The sequence below is a fragment of the Sus scrofa genome, chromosome 1 (genome assembly GCF_000003025.6).
Source record: "Sus scrofa isolate TJ Tabasco breed Duroc chromosome 1, Sscrofa11.1, whole genome shotgun sequence".
Taxonomy (NCBI): Eukaryota; Metazoa; Chordata; class Mammalia; order Artiodactyla; family Suidae; genus Sus; species Sus scrofa.
In genome coordinates this window covers 21,430,586-21,436,585 of record NC_010443.5, presented here as the reverse complement: position 1 = coordinate 21,436,585, position 6,000 = coordinate 21,430,586, and positions in this window count along the sequence as shown.

Genomic DNA, 6,000 nt, shown 5'->3' with positions numbered 1-6,000 from the left:
AAGTCAGAGAAAGACAAATATCATATGAGGTCACTAATATGTGGACTCTAATAAAAATGATACAAAAGAACTTATTCACAAAACACAAACGAACTCAAAAGATTTCAAAATCAAACTTATGGTTACCAAAGAGGAAACATTGAAGGGAGAGATAAATTAGGAGTTTGGGGTTAACATATACATGCTACTATATATAAAATAAAAAAGTAAAAAGGACCTACTCTTTAGCACAGGAAAATCTACTCAATACTGTGTAATAACCTATATGAGAAAATAATCTGAAAAGGAACGGATATGTGTATATGCATACCTAATTCACTTTGCTGTATGTCTGAAACTAAGACAACATTGTAAGTCAACTATACTCCCAATAAAATTTTTTTTTAATTAGTGGTACATCTCCAAGGTAGGTATAGTAATTCAACAACTACTTTCCACTTTTTCTCGTACTAGGTTCTACATGAAATATAACTTTCTAAAATCTAATGGAGGTAAGTAATGGAAATTTTTTTTTCATTTTTACAATGCTTTATTAGCATCAGATTTATTAAACTATATTAAATTTGATTTAAACACTCTATTAAAGTTGATTTATACATGTCCCTGAGGCCAGACATAGCATGGAGTTGCTGCCACCAGCACTGCTGTCCAGACAACCAAGTCATTGCTCTGTTTATGAGTTTTGAACTCAGTTCTACAAAAAGTAGGACCTAATAGTAGAATACATAAAACTCTAGAGAAAGGTTAAGAATGTAATGTTTGTGTGAAGTATTTTTTTTTTCTTTTTCTCTTTTGCTAAAAAACAGTACCATTTCTGGGAATCTCCATGTGCCATGGATTCAGCTCTAAAAAGCAAAAAAAAAAAATAAAAAGATTTGTGAGCTTTTTATAGCCTGAAGTTAGAATGAATAAAACTGAAACAAATGAAGGAAAACTCAAAATTCATTTTATAATTACAAAGTCACAGTAAAGAAAATTAATTTGGATTAATACTTCCAAAGTGTATATTCCTCGATGAAATGTATGTACTTTTGACTCTAAGAATGGGAGTCAGTAAAGAGAAAGCCAAGCAATATCAAGAGGATATGCAATTAAACAGAATTTTAAAGAACATACAATTATTGGGGACTAGAAGCAAGTAAAAGAATGTAATACAAGTGACATGAAAGGTACCAGAAATTAAGGGAGAGCAAAAGGATTAGGATTCCAGGAAGTTGGGTCAAGATGCAGTCTAACAGCATCCCATGATGTGAACGCAATGTGAAGCAAAGCACGCTTTCCCTGACAAATCCCAGATGCTGGAGGCCCTAGTTTCAGGAGATGGCCATTTTAAGGCAACAATGACATTAGGTGAATACACTTAGCTGGGAAGAGAATGACTGCTCACCTTCACTGAGTGCTGATTACAAGCCAGGCACAGGTCCAAGCAATTAACATGTCATTTCTCATTTAATCCAACAACAATCCAATGAGGTGTTAATGACATTATCATTCCCATTGTACATTCAGGTGAGTATACTGAAGCCCACTTGCTCCAGGTTACACGAGGAGAGTAAAGGAAAAGCCAGAAACTAATTTTGGCTAGTATAGCAAGCATACTGTTACCATTTAATATCATAGGAGGAAATTTGTGCTTCAGTGGAAAATGAGGCATTTTGTTTTTAGACAAGCAGTCCCTTCCAATTCTGACTTTATGTGGGCTTTGCATCCTTCCTTGTCTCTGAGCTCTTTTACAACGTTGTAAGTTGTAGAAAGCTAACAGCAGCAGAGAATAATTCTTCTCTCTAGACCCACACATCAACTCCGCCCAGTGGAGGTTCCACTGTATTGTCCTGATCATTGGGGAAGAAGCCAATTTTGTCTCTATTTTCACATCTTCTTTATATTCTTGCTCTGTAAAGGTCTCTGTTCTTTGAATTGTCCTCTCTACTAATTATAACTTCCTACCGGTTCCGTTATTAATACTGTGTTAAATAAAATCTTTAACATGCACTCACTTTTTGTATATATGTAGGAGAGTTATAACTATTGAAAAAATTAGCCTTTAACATTATTTATTGAACCAGATTATATTAGTATGTAACCTGCCCCCTCCTTGGCTTTTGTTTTAAGTATTTTTTTATACATCCAATGTAATACTGCAAATCCTCATTATAAACATGTAAACAATGAAGAAATATCGAAAGAGAGCTTGAAAGCTCCCTGCTACTCCAGCTCGTTGTGGATTGTTGCTGTGGATGGTTTGGTGCATAGTCAACCGGACATTTTTCTATGCTCACACTAAGATATTTCAGTGTAAAATATTTTTCTATTTATGATTTTTTAACAAAAATTGTCATCTACCATAGTTTTCTGCGACCCATATTTTTTCCTACTTAGTGTTTATTCCCATCAATGTGCCTCTTCCTTAAAATGACTTCACAATAGACCGTTCTATGAATTTTTTAAACAAATCTTTTACTAATGGAATTTTAATTGTTTTATTTTTCTTCAATACAAACATTGCCACAGTGAACATCTTGGTCCATCTATCCTGATGCACTTTCTTTTTTGTAAATTAAGTACTGATAGGGATGGAGTAGGATAGTTACACACATAGTTGTAGAATAAAATATGGTCCCCAACAGGAAACCCAAGGAACTTTTATTGCTCAAGAAAGCCATCAGAACAAAGCAGGCTTGCTTAACTAATAAAAGCATGAGATATGCCTCACGTCATTAAGTGAAAGATAAAATGAGGTCTGCATTCAAGTTCAGCAAGACAATTACCCTTAGAATCAAGGGCAGGAGTTTAAGGACTGTCCTGATTTGAATAGGCGCCATGACAGTCCTATTTTGACATTATAGAGTCAAATGCTCTCTTACTGGATATGAAGGAGGAGCCAATGATGTAAGCCTGATGTCGAAGAAAAAGGAAGAGATGGTCTTTTCCCGCTCCCCACTTCCTTTGGGTTATAAAAATGTAGCCCATCTAATCCTCCAATGCTTCTTTGCCTGCCCACAAGCATCCTATCTTCATAAACCTATTTCTTGCCTATCACTTTGTCTTTTGCTGAATTACTTCTTCGCTGAGGCACTAAGAACCTGAACTTCAGTAAGACACCAGGTGAGTGATTCTAATTTTAAAAAATCCATGGGTTCAAGCTCCCATCTGGCTTCTGGTTAGGTTCAAGTCATAAGGCTTGTCAGTTCCAGTACCTCCATAAGCTCTATTAATATTATCAAGCTCGGAGTTCCTGTCGTGGCGCAGTGGTTAACGAATCCGAATAGGAACCATGAGGTTGCGGGTTTGATCCCTGGCCTTGCTCAGTGGGTTAACAATCCGGCGTTGCCCTGAGCTGTGCTGTGGGTCGCAGACGCGGCTCAGATGTGTTGCTGTGGCTGTGGCATAGGCCAAAAAAAAAAAGGCAAACAAATATTATCAAGCTTATAATTTATAATTCTTAAAGTTACTGCTTCAGAGTTTAGGGAATTTGGCTATACTTGAGCAAGTTTTCTCCACTTCTGTGTTTATTGGTTTCCTGGTGCTTGGGGATCCTTGGGTGATGCTGACAGAGGGTATTTCTCCAAGTTAGGGAGCCACTGATGAATGTGATGTAAATAGGGATAAGGTGATTAAACACAATTTCAATGGACTAGTTACTTTCATTTTTTAAAAAAAAGAAAAACTTTTTTGGAACCCTAGATGAAACAGGAAATTCTGTTTAATGTTTTTAAGTGGATATTATTAATTAGAGCACATCAGTAAGAGGATTGGGGAAGTATGATTGATTTATTATTATTTATCATGAGAAAGTCAATTTGTTTAGGTACATTTGGAAACTGCAAACTGTTTTATAAATCTGGGTCATAAAGAGGTATGCGGGGAATAAGATGACATGATACTAGTTTTATGGGTAGAAACCAGATGATAAAAGTCGTGGCTGCCATGAAAAAGATTTTGGACTTTATTCTGAGGCCAGAGAATAGACATTGAAAGGCTTTATACAGGGAAATGACTTGATTGGATTAGAGTATTTAAAAATGATAAATTTGATAAAAGGGGTAAGTATTACCAACCCAGGCTCTTGAAGTCTTGAATCAATGGAAATTGGTAAGAGGCCAGATGAGAAATTCAGGCAAAGCTACTGGGGCTCATGCTATATATAACACAAGGGAGTGAAAATAAGAAACAGACGTCCTTACTCAATCCCGGAGGAGAGGGCCAGCTGATTCTTTAAGAGGGGTGAGGGTAGAAGTAAATTGGTGCGTTGGGCTTAAGTGATCTGCCCACTGCCTTGGTGGTGCTATGTACAGGGATCATTGCTCTGGCATCTCAGGAATGGCAGTTGGCTTGTGGCCTTTTTATATCTTATTGTTTATAATTGTCCCAACTGCACAAGGGTGCAGTTACTTTTAGTCTCTTATAGTTTCTTTAGTTGACTTAAAAAAAAAATAACACAACCTGAAATTGGAGAGTTAGGTATTATTTGAGACCAAATTAGGACTTAAGCCCTGGAGAGAGAATCTCAGGTGGTCTTTAGAAACCACTCCGAGAAGGTGACCAGGAAGCTAGGATGTATGAGTTTTTGCAACAAAGGGAAGGTAGGAGTGACAGGGATGGAGTAGGATAGTTACCCGGGTAGTTGTCTAAGTCTCAAGAGGGGACCAAAGATAGAGGGGGAAACCTAGGGAACTTTGGGAGACCATTGAAGTTAATCAGTCAAGAAAGCCATCAGAATGAAGCAGGCTTGCCCAAATAAAAGCATGAGATATGCTTCAGGTCATTACCCTTAGGACCAAGGGCAGGAGTTTAAGGACTGCCCTTCTGCTGATTTGAATAATCTCGACAGTCCTAGTTTGGCCTTTTAGGGTCAAATACTCTCTTACCAGATGCAAAGGAGGAGCTACTACTCAGAGGTGGTCTTTTCCCACTCCCCACTTCCCTTGAATTATAAAACTGTAGCTAGCCTACCTAATCCTCTGGGCAGAGCCTCCTTGCCTGCCTGCGTGCATCTCTCACAAGTGTTCTCTCTTAAATCTATTTCTTGCCTGTCACTTTCCCTCTCCCTGAATTCCTGATCCTCAGTAAGTCCACACACCAGGAGAGTGATTCTAAATTAAAACTGTGGGTTCAAGTCCCAATCTGGGTTCTGGCTAGGTTCAAGCCATGTGTTGTTAGTTTTACTATTGTCTATAAGACTTGAGATAATTCAGGTAAAGTGCCAGAATGTCACTTCATTTAAACAAATATTTATTGAATACACGTGCCAGGCACGATTCTAGGTCCTGAATATAGTTACAGTAGTAAATAAAACAGATAAAAACAAAACAAAGTCTGCACTCATGGAGCTCAATTATAATAAAGTATGTAGCATATAGAAGTGTTCTGTATTATCCTCATTGCAAAGCACTATCCCAAGACAAGTTTAGTTATCCTAATCTGAATTGTTTCTATAATTTTTACTGGAATGAAAGCATACTATTTCATAGATATTTACAGTAGTAAAAGGTAGGACATAAAAATAATTCAAGATAATTCAGATATTGGAAAGACACCAGAAATTGGGAAGGGGAAATACAAATCTGAAGAACCATCTGCTGATAAAATTTTTGAATGCATTTCCATCCTCTTTTGCCCAGGAAAACCTGAAAGTGCACCAGCACCTGCCTGAAAGCTGGCTAAGGTGTGCTTATAGCCTATTTGCTTAAACTATTTTCAAACATTTGAGGAAGAGCTTGTAAGAGAATAAACATTAGTTTCCGCCTAAGATAAGGCATGCAAACACCAAAGAGATTCTGAAAATGTGTTTTATTAGTTCAAGTGCTTCTACTGTCAACGGGGGCGGGGTTGTTGATTGGGTGTTTAAACGCAGTTCTTTCAACGGAAAATAAAGACCTAATTAAGCGAACTAGAATAGCCAGGCCCCAGGATACTCTGTTGCTAAGGCGACCAGCTCCGCGCCCGCCCTAAAGAGCGGGAACTCGAAATCTCGGTGATCCCGGAGGGTGCCCACCTTCC